General features: G+C 35.2%; 1 pseudogene; it reads right to left on the reverse strand.

The window, feature by feature from the left end:
- Positions 1 to 13811: 13811 nt before the first annotated feature.
- On the reverse strand, positions 13812 to 14429 carry LOC141488094 (ras-related protein Rab-1A pseudogene; annotated as a pseudogene).
- Between the last annotated feature and the right edge of the window lie 1747 nt (positions 14430 to 16176).

Raw genomic sequence — 16176 nt, forward strand, 5'->3', positions numbered from 1 at the left:
CAGAAGAGACAACTTAAGAATCATCAGGCTTCCTGAATGCATTGAGGATAAAAAAAAAAAAGGCCTGGACTTAATATAGGATTTAGTGATGGAAAATTACCCTGATATCATGGAACCAGAGGGAAAAATAGTTTTTGAAAGAAAATATCAATCCCCCCCCCCAAAAGTGATCACAAAATGAAAACACCAAGGAAAATTGTTGACAAATTTCAGAATGATCAGATAAAAGAGAAAATCTGGCAAGCAGACAGATAAGTTAAAGCATTAATAAACAAGAAGGAAGTTAAGGAGGTAAATAGAATGTTACCCTATTTATTAAACAGTACCAGATACTTTTGATGACTACTGTTTTATGGTATAATTTTAGATCTGGTAGAGCTAGGCTTCCTTCCTTTACATTCCACCCCCCCCCCCAGTCAGTTCCTTTGATATTCTGGCCCTTTTGTTGCTCAGGTTGAATGTATTTACTATTTTTTCTGCTCAGTAAAGTAGATATTTTGCCATCTCTTTCTATTGGCATGGAATAAGTAATTTATTTTGAGTAAAATAGTCATTTTTATTATATTAGTTCCTTCTAACTATGAGCATTTAGCATTTTTCCAGTTAACTAGATTTGACTTTATTTGGGTGAGGAATGCTTTGTAACTGTGCAGTTTCTGTGTTTGTCTTGGGAGGCAGATTCCCATGTATTTAATGTTGTATACAGTTATTTTAAATGGAATGTCTCTTTGTCTTGTTTTTGGATGTTGTTCATATATAGAAATTTAGGTCAGTTATGTGGGTTTATTTTATATCCTGAAACTTTGGGGAATTTGTTAATTTTTAAAGGAGTATATCAAATGATTTTCTCAGATTCTATAGGCATATCATCATATCATCTGCAAAGAATGAAAGTTTTCTTCCTCATTGCAAATTTTGATTCCTTCAATTTCTTTTTCTTCTCTCATTGCTACTGCTAGTATATCTAGCCATATTGAATATCTATAGTGATAATGTGAATCTTTGATTCAACCTTGATTTTATTGGAAAATCTCTGAGTTTATTCCCATTACATATAATATTTGTTATTGGTTTTATATAGATATTATTTATTATTTTAAGGAGAACCCCCTTCATCCCTAAGCTTTCTAGTATTTTTAATAGGAATGGATGGTTTATTTTTTCAAAAGCTTTTCCAGCATTTTTTGAGATAATGATATTATTTCAGTTGATTTTGATATTGATATGCTTAATTAGGATGAATATTTTCTAAATGTGAAACAATCACTGTCTGCCTGGTACAAATACAACCTGATCATGCTGTATTATCCTGGTAATAATTTGCTTTAGTCTCACTGCTAAAATTTTATTTAAGATTTTTGCATCAATATTCAAAAGGGAGATTTGTCTACAATTTTCTTTGTCTTCTTTAGTTTTTCCTGGTTTAGGTATCAGCACCATGTTGGTGCCATAAAAAGAGTTTGGCAGAAGTCCTTCCTCTCCTATATTTTAAAATAGTTTAAGTAGAATGAGAATTAATTGTTCCTTAAATGTTTGGTAGAATTCATTATTTGTAAGTCCATCCGGACCTGGAGAGCTTTACATAGGGAGTTTATTTATGGTTTCTTCAATTTCTTTTACTGAAATGGGGTTACTTAAGTAATTTTTACTCTTCTGTTAATATGGGTAGTTTGTATTTTTGTATATATTCATCTATTTCATTCAAGTCATCCAATTTATTGGCATACAATTTGTCAAAGAAACTTGAATTATCTCTTTAATTTCCTCTTTGTTGGTGGTTAGTTCAATCCTTTTCATTTTTTGATGCTGATTATTTGGCTATCTTTTTTCTATTTTTTTAAAGCAGATCAACTAAAATTTTGTCTATTTTATTGACTTTTTCATAAAACCAACTCTTATCTATGAGATCAATGTTTTTCTTGCTTTCATTTTCATTAGTATCTCCTATGAATTTCAGAATTTGTAATTTGGTATATATTTGGGGGTGTTTAATTTGTATTTTTCTAACTTTTTAAGTTGCATACCTAATTCAATTATTTCCTCTTTCTATTTTCTTCATATAGGAATTTAAAGATATAAAGTTTTCCTCTCAAAACTACCTTTGCTGTATCCCATGAATTTTGACTTGATGTCTAGTTTTATTTTATGTAAGTTAAAGTTATTTAATTCCCACTTAGTTTTTTTTGTTTATCTTTCTCTGACCCTTTATTACATGTAGTTTTGAATTGCAGCATGTTTTGAGAAGGGTGAATTTATTATTTCTGTCTTTTTGTATTTGATTATAAGGGTTTTTTGTTTGTTTTTTGCCCTAATACATGGTCAATTATGGTGAAGGTATCATGTACAATCAAGAAAAAGTTATAATACTTTCTATCCCCATTAAATTTTCTTCAGAGATCTATCATATCTAGGTGTTCCAAGATTTCATTCACTTTCTTAAATTCCTTCTTGCTTATTTTGATATTAGATTTCTCTAATTCTGAAAAAGGAAGATAGAGGTTTCCCATTTTTAAAGTTTTGATGTTTGGGTATTCTTGTAATTCATGGAGCTTTTCATCTAAAAATTTGGATGCTATACCACTAGGTTCATACATGTTTAGTAAAGATATGGCTTCGTTAGCAATGGTGCCTTTTAAGAAGATGTAGTATCTTTTTTTAATCTCTTTTAATAAAATTGATTTTTAATTTTACATTAGCTGAGATTAGCATCCCTTATATTTCCATTTCCCAGTCCTCCCTTCCATGTAAATTAAGTTAGATTTTTAAAACCAAATGGGAATGTATTTTATTACCTCACTGGACTAAATCTATTGAATAGAATTTATTCAGCATTCACATTCTTTCTTCTTTCCCTGGAAAATTATAAATCGTTGTGTCTCTTCCCTTGGGATTAATTATCACACTAATATTATTAACCAGTGTTACCAATCACAGTTTGATTATTTGATTGCGTGATAAGCAGCATTGCCTCATATTGCTTCAAATTATAATTATAATCATATTTACCTTAACTCCTTTTAAAGTATCTTTCAAGTACACACCATCATCCTCATGAGGCAAAGTATCATCCAAAGACATATCATTTCTTGACCTATGTGTGCCCCTCCTCCCTAGACCTATTTGCTTTCACCCTTTACTTCCCCTCCTCCCCACCCAAGTTACTTAACACTTTAAGTGAAGTAAGACCTATTCTTTCTCCCACTTTTTCACCCCTCCCCACCTAGGCTACTTAACTCTTTATTAAATGAAATACCCCTTAAGTCAAACCTTTATCTAATTAACTACAAGAATCTTAAAGGTATCTAACTGCTGGAGGTCTCACCTGAGAACCTCACAAAATGATTGTAAATAACAGTGACATTGGCTAAGATTCTAATAGTTTATGATGCCTTCTTTAAGCAAGGTGCTAAGCACATTGTTATTAAAATGAGTCAAAGGATAAGACCACACATAAGGTTAAAGTTAATACCCTGGATTTTCTTCAGGACTTTTTGTCTCAAACATAGTGATATCATCTTGGATCTCTTCAATTGAGAGATAAAACCCAATTATACCCATATTCTTTAGGTTCATTCTCTACAACAATATTCTACCCTTTAATTGTCCTTTTCAGAAGTAAAATGTTAAAGAATTAGAAGTATCATATTTTCCTTTTAGGATTGTATACAAATTTGATAGTCTTGAGCAACATTTTTTTTTTGTTTTGTTTTTTTCCTTCCCTTTTTCCTTTACCCGTTTTATGCAGCTCTTGAGTTGTGTATTTGGCCACAGAATTCTCTATTCAGTTCTGGTCTTTGTATCAGGAAATTCTGGAAGTCCTCTATCTTTTCTGCTGATAGTATATGCTCAATATTGCATGATAGTGCATTTTGGGTTGTAATCCCAGGTCCTTTGTTTTCTGAAATATGCTATTCCAAGTCTTTTAATCCTTCAGTGCTGAGGTTGATAGGTCCTGTTTGAGTCTGATTCCATTTACTTTATATTTGAATTGTTGGGTTTTTTGCTGCTTGCAATATACTCTCCTTTATTTGAGAGTTCTGGAATTTGGTTATTATAGTCCTTGGAGGTTTTATCCTGGAATTTCTCAATAGTTATATTACTATCTTGTATTGTTGTATATTATTGCATATTGTATCTTGTATATTGTTCTAGTAGGTTTGGAAAGTTTTCCCTTATAATTTCCTGCATCATGTTTTTCAGGTTCTTTTCCTGATCCAGGCTTTCTGGTAGTCCAATGATTTGCAGGTTGTCTCTTCTGGATCTATTTTTTCAGGTTATTTGTTTACCCTAAAAGGTAGTTTATATTTTCTTCAATTTTTTCAGTCTTTTGATTTTGTTTGATGGAATCATGTAGTCTTGTAGATTCATTGGTTTCTATTTGTTCAATTCTAATTTTTAGGATTTTTATTCATAATGGAATTGATTTTTTTGATCAGTTCTTCATAATTATCCTGTGGGACTTTCATTTATTTTTTTCCATTTTCCATCTTCCTTTATCCTTTCATTTTAAATTCTTTTTTGATGAGTTTTCATTTCTGAGTCCAATTTATAGACTGTTTTGATACTTCCCCAGTGATTTTTCACTGATTTCTTCTTCAGATATCACAGTGCTGTCATCTTTGTCTGTAAACCAGATTCTCTCATAAACACACTTTTAGCTTTTTTGCTGGGGCTAGGTTCTGATTCCTGGTTTGCCATTATCCAAGATAATACCTCTGCAAGCTAGGACTTACCTTTACAGAGTTTTTTCCCTCCTTTATATGCAGGTTTTGACTTAACAGTAGTTTGTTTCTGACCCAGTCCTTTCTTTTACCCTGATGTTCTCAGTGTTCAGACATTTTTTGAGGGTGCAATCTTCCCTGAAGGCTTAATATCCAGATGCTGCCAGGACCTCTTCTTTTGTTAAGCTGTCAGAACCTGCATTGCACTATGGATAAAAGCCTTCTGCTGGCTTTCCTGCTATCCTGACCAATTGACTTTACTTTCACTATTACCCCAAAGAGACAAATCTTCACTGAAGATCCTCCATAATGCCTAAAATTGACAACTTCTTTGAATCTTCTCTTTGTATTGATGGGATTTGGAGTTTGAATGTCAGAATAAAAATTTCATTTATTTTTATAGGGAAAAGCTCTGGGAACATGTTAGTTTCATAATGGTAACTTTGCTCTGCCCCAGAAGTATCCCATCATCCAATTTTTAAATTTTATTTGTATATTTTATTAATTGCTCTCAGATGTTCAAGACCATGTGGTCTTTTTTTTAAATTAAATATATTATTTGAGTTTTACAATTTTCCCACCAATCTTAATTCACTCCCCCATGCCACCCACAGAAAGCGATATGTCAACTTTTACTTTGTTTCCATGTTGTACATTGATCAAAATTGTTTGTGTTTTCTGGCCAAGATGGCGGAGAGAAGACAGGCACAGTTCTAAAGTCTCCTGATCTTTTCCCCATCTATCACATGAAACAAAGCTCTTAAAAGAATTCCAAACCAGGAAACCCAGGAAGAAAAGCCAGGAGAGGAAAATCTACCTCAGGATTTGTCTCCCACAGCAGCCTTGGCTGAGTACCAGCAGGTGAATCTGGGCTCCGAGGGAAGATCAGCCTGGGATCAGCCAAATGAACATCTGAATTGAAACCAGGAGTCTGAGGGCCCGAGAGCCGGACCTGCTGGATCAGTGGTAGGGCTGTACGAAGGGGCCTTGGGACTGCGGGGAAGCAGAGGCACTGGTGTTGGTCCTGCCCCCCCTGGAGCTTGGGGAAGGGGCTGCAGGGAGAGGTCTGGTGCAGGAGAGCTGCAGACATCCCTGGGCTCCGCAAGTCTGAGAAACTCTGAGTCCACACCTCCATTGCACAGAGGCTTCCTCCCAAACAAATGCAAACTAATTCTGCCTCAGGCCCAGGTGTGTGAGCAGAAGAACCAGCCAAGCTGAGGAATGACCTCAGGCCAGGGTAAAGCCCACCATGAATTGAAGGCAAAAGAATTCAATACTTCCAACTCCTCCATTTGGGCAAAGGGAGAAGGCCTCCCAACCAAGGTCACAGACACTCCAGAGAGGGCAACCAGCACCTCCTACTGGCAAGCCAGAGAAACTGCAATCAGTAAAGCCTATAGCTATCCCAAGCCCAGGTGAACCAGCCCCCAACTCAAGGTCTTAGCATAATGAAGAAGGGTCAGTGGAAAGGTGGATCCATAGAAAAATTCCTGGAAGGGAAAGACCCCAACTCAGAGAGACCTGGAACCTCTGAGGATAATACAATCTGGTCTCCAGCACATAAAGACTTCCTTGAAGAAATAAGGAAGGAGCTTAAAAATTTGGGAGAGATAATTAATACCTTGAAACAAGAAAACGAAAACCATAGAAAGTACAATTGGACAAACACAATAGGAGAATAAAGTCTCAGTTCCTCAAATGAGCAAATGCAAAAAGAAATTAATTCTCTCAAAACCTCAATTGGTCAAATGGAAAGCTCTTTCAAAAGTAGAATTGACAAATTGGAAAAGGAGTTGCAAAAGGTTAATGAAGAAAACTCCTCCTCCAAAAAAAGAATGGAGTCTACAGAAACTAATGACTCCATGAGACAGCAAGAGTCAGTTAAACAAAATCAAAAAATAGAAAAAATAGAAGCAAATGTAAAATACCTCATCAACAAAACTACTGACCTCGAGAAAAGATCGAGGAGGGGCAACCTGAAAATTATAGGACTTCCTGAAAACATTGAAGAGAAAAAAAAAAGCCTGGACTTAATATTACAGGATCTAGTGATGGAAAACTGCCCTGATATCATGGAATCGGAGGGCAAAGTAGTTATTGAAAGAGTACATCAATCCTCACCAGAAAAAGATCCTAAAATGAAAACACCAAGTAATGTTGTGGCCAAACTGCAGAACTACCAGATAAAAGAGAAAATCCTGCAAGCAGCCAGAAAGAAGCAAGTTAAATATCAAGGAGCAACTGTAAGGATCACGCAGGACCTGGCTGCATCAACTTAAAGGGATCGAAGCGCTTGGAACGAGATATTTCTAAGAGCACGGGAGCTGGGAATGCAGCCAGGAATCTACTTTCCTGCAAAGCTGAGCCTTCTCTTCCAGGGAAAAAGATGGACATTTAACAAAATGGAAGAGTTCCAAAAATTTCTGATAAAAAGACCAGAGCTAAAGAAAATTTGGATATCAAACAGGATGTTCAAGAGACACATGAAAGGGACAAAAAGGGGGGGGGGCAGTAAAAGGAAAGAAATGCAATCCAGTAAGTTGAAACTGGCTATATTCCAGCATGGGGGGGGACTCTCATAAATCCTAAGAAATGTAACTCTAACAGAGAGAATACACCTAGCCAGAAATTATGGACATCCAGCACGTATCCATGAGACTGCTATCTAATGGGATGTAACTGGCTTTAACCCCACTTGGGAGAAAGACTCTAATAACTCTCAGGAATTTTGACTCTATCCAATAGAATATACTGAAATAGAAGGGACAGACACTCAGAATTTTCTATGACCTAGATAGAATGATCTAAAAAAATATACTACCTCCCTAAAAAGGGGACAGGAAAGAGATGGGAGGAGGGAGGGGATTGAACAGGACAAATCTCATTATTCTAAGAGGTACAGAAAAACCTATGGTAATAGAGGGGAAGAAGGGAGCAGGGGAGAAACACCTGAATCTTCTTCTCATCAGACTTGGCTTAAAGTCAACCTACACATACTCAGTTAACTTATAAAACATCTAACCTTTCAAGTATTAAAAAGGGACAAGGGGAGGGGGGATGGAGAAGAGGAAGGGGAGTGGGGGAAATAAGGGGAAATAACAAAAGGAAGCAAAGGGAAAAGGGAAAAAAGGGAAAGGGGAAAGAAAGTGGAGGGTGTGATATAGGAGAGCAAACATACTGAAGGGGGTGGTATTCAAAAACAAAATACTGGGGAATATGAATAAAAGGGGGGAAAGGGGGAAAAATAAAAACAGAGGGAAGATAGCACAGAGGGCAATAAAGAATTAGTAATCATAACCTTGAATGTGAATGGGATGAACTCTCCCTTAAAATGTAAGCAAATAGCAGAGTGGATTAAAAACCAGAATCCTATAATATGATGCTTACAAGAAACTCAATTGAAGCAGAGAGATGCATATAGAGTAAAGGTAAAAGGTTGGAGCAAAATATATTTTGCTTCAGCTGAAATAAAAAAAAGCAGGTGTAGCAATCCTTATCTCAGACAAAGCAGCAACAAAAATAGATAGCATTAAAAGAGATAAGGAAGGAAAGTTTATCCTCCTAAAAGGAACCATAGACAATAAAGTCATTTCAATATTGAATGTATATGCACCCAGTGGGACAGCACCCAAATTGTTAGAGGAGAAGCTGAAAGAATTACAGGAAGACATAGACAGCAAAACTCTACTAGTAGGAGAACTCAACATCCCGCTATCAGATCTAGATAAATCAAATCATAAAACAAACAAGAAAGAAATTAGGGAGGTAAATAGATTGTTAGAAAAATTAGATATGGTAGACTTATGGAGGAAACTGAATGGGGATAGAGGAATATACCTTTTTCTCTGCAGTACAAGGAACTTATACAAAAATTGACCATGTACTAGGACATAAAAACCTAATGATCAACTGCAGAAAGCCAGAAATAGTGAATACATCTTTCTCAGATCACAATGCAATGAAACTCATATGCAATACTGGGCCAAGGAGATATAGACCCAGAGCAAATTGGAAACTGAATAACCTCATTTTAAAAAATGAGTGGACCAAAAAACAAATTATAGAAAGAATTAAGCATTTTATCCTAGATAATGAGGAAAATGAAACAACATACCAAAACCTATGGGATTCATCCAAAGCAACTCTCCTGGGATATATTATAGCTCTAAATGTTTATATGAATAAATTGTAGAACGAGTAAATAAATGACCTAAACATGCAACTAAAAAATTAGAGAAAGAACAAATCAAAAATCCCCAAATACAAAATTAGAAATTTTAAAAAATTAAAGGAGAAATTAATCAAAGCAAAAGCAAAAAAAACCTATTGAATTAATAGATAAAACCAAAAGTTGGTATTATGAAAAAACAAATAAAATTGATAAACCTCTGGTCAATTTGATTAAAAAAAAGAAAGAACAAAATCAAATTGCTAGTATTATAAATGAAAAAGGTGAACTCACCACCAATGAGGATGAAATTAAAGTAATAATTTGAAATTATTTTCCCCAACTCTATCCCAATAATTTTGATAATCTAAGTGAAATGGATGAATATTTACAAAAATATAAGTTGCCCACGTTAAATGAAGAAGAGATTAAATACCTAAACAACCCTATCTCAGAAAAAGAAATTCAACAAGCCATTATTGAACTCCCTAAAAGAAATCTCCAGGGCCGGATGGATTCACAAGTGAATTCTACTAAACATTTAAGGAACAATTGGTTCCAATCCTATGTAAACTCTTTGGGAAAATAGGGACAGATGGAACGCTACCTAACTCTTTCTATGAAACCAATATGGTACTGTTACCTAAACCAGGAAGAGTTAAAACAGAGAAAGAAAATTATAGACCTATTTGCCTGATGAATATAGATGCAAAAATCCTGAATAAAATCTTAGCAAAATGACTAAAAGTCATTATTAGGATAATACATTATGATCAAGTAGGATTTATTCCAGGAATGCAGGGTTGGTTCAATATTAGGAAAACTGTTAGTATACTCAATTATATCAACAACAAACCTATCAGAAATCATATGATCATATCAATAGATGCTGAAAAAGCTTTTGAAAAAAATACAGCATCCATTCCTATTCAAAACACTAGAGAGTGTAGGAATAAATGGACTGTTCCTTAAAATAATTAGCAATATCTATCTGAAACCATCAACAAGCATTATACTCAATGGGGAGAACCTAGAGGCATTCCCAGTAAGATCAGGGGTTAAACAAGGGTGCCCATTATCACCACTACTATTCAATATTGTATTAGAAATGTTAGCAGCAGCAATTAGAGAAGAAAAAGAAATTGAAGGAATTAGAATTGGGAAGGAAGAGACAAAACTCTCACTCTTTGCAGATGACATGATGGTCTACCTAGAGAATCCCAAGAAATCATCTAAAAAACTACTGCAAACAACTAGCAATTTTTTCAAAGTTGCAGGTTATAAAATAAACCCCCATAAATCCTCAACATTTCTATATCTATCTAGCAAGAAGCAGCAGGAAGAGTAAGAAAGAGAAATCCCATTCAAAGTAACCTCAGACAATATAAAATATTTGGGAGTCTATTTGCCAAGAGACACTCTGAAAACAATTCTAAAACACTTCTCACATAACTTAAATCAGATTTAAATAACTGGGCAAATTTCAACTGCTCATGGATTGGGTGAGTTAATATAAAAAAAATGACAATTCTACCAAAACTAAATTATCTGTTTAGTGCCCTACCAATCAAAATTCCAAAAAAATTACTTTAATGAGTTAGAAAAATTGTAAGTATATTGATATGGAGAAATAAAAAGTCATGAATTGCCAGGAGCTTAATGAAAAAAAATGCAAACAAAGGTGGCTTAGCACTATCCAATCTCAAATTATATTATAAAGCATCAGTCATCAAAACTTTTTGGTATTGGCTAAAAAAATAGAGTGGTGGACCAGTGGAATAGACTAGGTGTAAAAGCAGGAGAGGAGTATAGTAATCTGCTGTTTGATAAAACCAAAGAGTCTGGCCACTGGGATAAAAACTCCCTCTTTGATAAAAACTACTGGGATAATTGGAAGTTAGTATGGAAAAAACTTAGATTAGACCAACACCTCACACCCATTACCAAGATAAGATCCAAATGGCTATAGGACATAGACATAAAAAAACAATACTATAAGCAAATTAGAAGATCAAGGAGGAGTCTACCTGTCAGATCTATGGAAAGGGGAACAGTTTATGACTAAGGAAGAGTTGGAGAACATCACTAAAAAAACAATTAGAGGATTTCAATTACATTAAATTAAAAAGCTTTTGCACAGATAAAACCAATGTAATCAAGAACAAAAGAAAAGTAGTAAATTGGGAAACAATCTTTACAATTAATGATTCTGACAAAGGACTCATTTCTAAAATATAAAGAGAACTGAGTCATATTTTTAAAACAAAAAGCCATTCCCCAATTGACAAATGGTCAATTTATATGCAAAGGCAATTTACAGATGAGGAGATCAAAGCAATCCATAGCCATATAAAAAATGCTCTAAATCATTAATTATTAGAGAAATGCAAATTAAAGCTTCTCTGAGGTACCACCTCACACCTCTCAGATTGTTCAGAATGACCAGGAAGGATAATGATCATTGTTGGAATGGATGTGGGAAATCTGGAACACTATTACACTGTTGGTGGAGCTGTGAACTCATCCAACCCTTCTGGAGAGCTATTTGGAACTATGCCCAAAGGGCAACAAAAATGTACATACCCTTTGACCCAGCAATACCACTACTGGCTCTATACCCTGAAGAGATGAGGAAAAAGGGTAAAAACATTATTTGCACAAAAATATTTATAGCAGCCCTGTTTGTAGCGGCAAAGAATTGGAAATCCAGTAAATGTCCTTCAATTGGGGAATGGCTTAGCAAACTGTGGTATATGTACATCATGGAACACTATTGTTCTATTAGAAACCAGGAGGGATGGGATTTCAGAGAAACCTGGAGGGATTTGCATGAACTGATGCCGAGTGAGATGAGCAGAACCAGAAAAACACTGTACACCCTAACAGCAACATGGGAGTGATGTTCAACCTTGAAGGACTTGTGCATTCCATCAGTGCAACAATTGGGAATAATTTGGGGCTGTCTGCAAAGGAGAGTACCATCTTTATCCAGATAAGGAGCTGTGCAGTTTGAACAAAGTACAAGGACTTTTCCCTTTAATTTGGGGAAAAAACAAACCAGATATCTTATTGTCTGATCTGGTTACCTCTAAGAATTCTGTTCTCTTTAAGGATATGATTTCTCTCTCATCACACCCAATTTGGATCAAGGTGCAACATGGAAACAAAATAAAGACTGACTGAGTGCTATCTGTAGGGTGGGGGTGAGGGGAGGGAAGCATGATTGGGAGAAAATTGTAAAACTCAAATAATATATTTAATAAAAAAATAATACTGAAAAAAACAGAATAAAATTGTTTGTGATGAGAGAGAAATCATATCCTTAAGGAAGAGACAAAAAGTCTAAGAGATAACAAGATCAGACAATAAGATATCTGCTTTTTTTTCTAATTTAACAGGAATAGTCCTTGAAATTTGTTCAAACTCCAAGGCTCTTTATCTGGATACAGATGGCACTCTCCTTTGCAGACAGCCATAAATTGTTCTGGATTCTTGCACTGATGGAATGAGCAATTCCTTCAAGGTTGAACATCACCCCCATATTGCTGTTAGAGTATACAGTATTTTTCTGATTCTGCTCATCTCACTCAGCATCAGTTCATGCAAATTCCTCCAGGCTTCCCTGAAATCCCATCCCTCCTGGTTTCTAATGGAAAATTAGTGTTCCATGACATACATATACCACAATTTGCTAAGCCATTCCCCAATTGAAGGACATTTACTGGATTTCCAATTCTTTGCCACCGCAAACAGGGCTGAAATACATATTTTTGTACAAGTAATGTTTTGAGCCTTTTTTAATCATCTCTTCAGGGTATAGACCCAGTAGTGGTATTGCTGTATCAAAGGGTATGCTCATTTTTGGAGCCCTTTGGGTGTAGTTCCAAATTTCTCTCCAGAAAGGTTGGATGAGTTCACAGCTCCACCAACAGTGTAATAGTGTCCCAGATTTCCCACAAGTCTTCCAACAATGATCATTCTTTTTGGTCATAATGGTCACCTTGAGAGGTGTGAGGTGGTACCTCAGAGAAGCTTTAATTTGAATTTCTGTAATAATTGATGATTTAGAGCAATTTTTCATATGGCTATGGATTCCTTTGTTCTCTCTCCTCATCTGTCAATTGCCTTTGCATATCCTTTGATAATTTGTCAATTTGGGAATGACTTTTTGTTTTACATATATGACTTGGATCTCTACATATTTGAGAAATGAGTCCTTTGTCAGAATCATTAGTTGTTTCCCTATTTACAACATTTCTTTTTTTTTACTTCCAATAAGTACAATATTTATTAAACATTTCTTCAGTTTTTGTTACATATTGTGCAACAAATTACAATATTCTGCAGCCTCAAATTATATGTGGAGTATGAAGAAACTAGTAATCAAGATAGTATAATCTTTCCATTTATAACTCTACAAGAAAGAACTAGCAAATCAGATCTTACATATAAATCTCACTAAACTTTTATGCATGGAAAGTGACAGATATTGTTTCTGCTGTTTGATACAAATGACTGAACTTCATTTTCAGAAGACCAAACTGGACACCTAAACATGCCAATATAAACATCAAAACAAAATATGTTCTAACCAACCACGGGAAACAGTCTGGTATCAGGAAAGCAACAAGGATTACACACATTATTTTATAAACCAGCACACAAAGGTTTAAACATTTATGAAAATTAAGTTAGCTGTCTTGAGTCAAGGGAATTAAAAAAAAGTCAGTTGACCATTTACAATCTCTGACCTTTGTGGAAACGGTAAGAATCTGTTGTACTACAACTACATACATTGCAATTCAGGCAATTTTGTTTTTGTTTTTTTTGTTTTGGGTTTTTTTTGTTTTGTTTTTTTGAATTTTTTGCACTTGGGTTCGGATTTCAAATTCATGGTTGTGAGAAAAGAAGGGAGGCAAATTTTAGCAGCAACCTCCTCTAGACTGCTTGACTGGAGTGCTCTGAATTTTAACATTGTATTTCTCTGTACCTCCAGCTGTTGCTCGAGGTCCCATTCGATTTTTAATCTCAGCTGCCATTGTAATGAAAGACTGTTCTACCTTTGTTTCATTCTTTGCACTGGTTTACAAAAATGAAATTCCAAGAGAATCTGCAAATTCCTTTGCTGTTGTGTAGTCTACTACTTTCTTTGTGGTCAGATCACATTTGTTCCCTACCAATAACTTGTTGACATTTTCACTGGCATAAGGATCTATTTCCTGCAGCCACTGTTTTACATTATTGAAGGACTCCTGGTCTGCCACATCATACACTACTATGATGCCATGGGCTCCTCTGAAATAACTGGAAGTGGTTGTTTGAAATCTCTCTTGGCATGCTGTGTCCCATATTTGGAGTTTAATTGTTTTTCCATCTAACTCTATAGTTCTTATTTTAAAATCCACACCAATTGTGCTGATGTAGCTTTCTGTATAGGTATCATCTACAAAACTAAGGAGAAGGCAAGATTTGCCAGCACCAGAATCTCCAATCAGCAGTAACTTGAATAAATAATCATATTCTGGATTCATGCTGGACATGTCACTACAGCCGCCCCTGCTGCCACCTCCACCCTGGGAACTGCCCCTACTTTCCCACCACTGCCTTGATTTGCTGCGCCCGGAACCTAGGAAAAGAAAGGAAAAATTCCATCCCAGAAAGAAAATGTCTTCCCTGCTCTGCTCCCAGTGAGGACAATCCACTGCAGCTGCCACTACCACCTCTCCTACTACATTTCTTTTGATCTTGATTATTGTGGTTTTATCTGTGCAAAAGCTTTTTAATTTAATTTAATTGAAATCATCTAGTTGATTTTTGATGATGTTCTCCAACTCTTCTTTGGTAATAAAGTGCTCCCCTTTCCATAGATCTGACAGGTAAACTAGGCCTTAGTCTTCTAATTTGCTTATCATATTGGGTTTTTTTGGTCTAAATCCTGTAATCATTTGGATCTTATCTTGCTAAAGGGTGTGAGGTGTTGGTCTAATCTAAGTTTCTTCCATACTAACTTTGAATTTTCCCAGCAGTTTTTATCAAAGAGGGGGTTTTTATCCCAATAGCTGAACTCTTAGGGCTTATTAAATAGCACATTACTATAATCAGTTCATGCTTTTGGAACTAGTCTATTTCACTGGTCCACCACTCTGTTTCGTAGCCTATACCAAACAGTTTTGATGCCTGATTCTTTTTTTTTGTTGTTTTTTTTAGATTTTTTCATGGCAATGGGGTTAAGTGGCTTGCCCAAGGACACATGGCTAGGTAATTATTTAATGTCTGAGACCGGATTTGAACCCAGGTACTCCTGACTCCAAGGCCAGTGCTCTATCCACTGCTCCACCTAGCCACCCCAATGACTGATTCTTTATAATATAATTTTAGATCAGGTAAGGCTAAGCCCCTTTCTTTTGCAGTTTTTTTTTATCATTATACTCCTGGAAATTCTTGACTTTTTATCTCTCCATATGAATTTACTTAGAATTTTTTCTAACTCATTAAAGGAATTTTTTGGAATTTTGATTGGTAGGGCACTTAAACAGGTAGGTTAATTTTGGTAGAATTGTCATTTTTATTATAATAGCTCTACTTATCCATGAGCAGTTGATATTTACCCAGTTATTTAAATCTGATTAAATTTGTGTGAGAAGTGTTTTATATTTGTTTTCAAAAAGATTCTGAGTCTGTCTTGGCAAATAGACTCCCAAGTATTTTATACTGTCTGAGGTTACTTTGAATGGGATTTCTCTTTCTAGCTCTTTCTGTTGTATTTTGCTAGACATAAAGTTGAGGATTTATGGGGGTTTATTTTACAACCTGCAACTTTGCTATGATTGCTAATTGTTTCCAGTAGTTTTTTGGATGTTTTCTTGGGATTCTCTAGGTAGATCGTCATGTCATCTGCAAAGAGTGAGAATTTTGTCTCTTCCTTCCCAATTCTCATTCCTTCAATTTCTTTTTCTTCTCTAATTGCTGAAGCTTACATTTCTAATACAATATTGAATAGTAATAGTGATAATGGGCACCCTTGTTTCACCCCTGATCATATTGGGAATGCCTCTAGCCTCTTCCCATTGAATATAAAGTTTGTTGATGGTTTCAGATAGATACTGCTAATTATTGTAAGGAACAGTCCATTTATTCCTACACTCTCTACTGCTTTTAGTAGGAATGGATGCTGTATTTTGTCAAAAGCTTTTTCATCATCTATTGATATGATCATATAATTTCTGATAGTTTTTATTGATATAATTGAGTATGCTGTTTTCCTAATATTGAACCAGCCCTGCATTC

The sequence above is a fragment of the Macrotis lagotis genome, chromosome 1, assembly GCF_037893015.1.
Source record: "Macrotis lagotis isolate mMagLag1 chromosome 1, bilby.v1.9.chrom.fasta, whole genome shotgun sequence".
Taxonomy (NCBI): domain Eukaryota; kingdom Metazoa; phylum Chordata; class Mammalia; order Peramelemorphia; family Peramelidae; genus Macrotis; species Macrotis lagotis.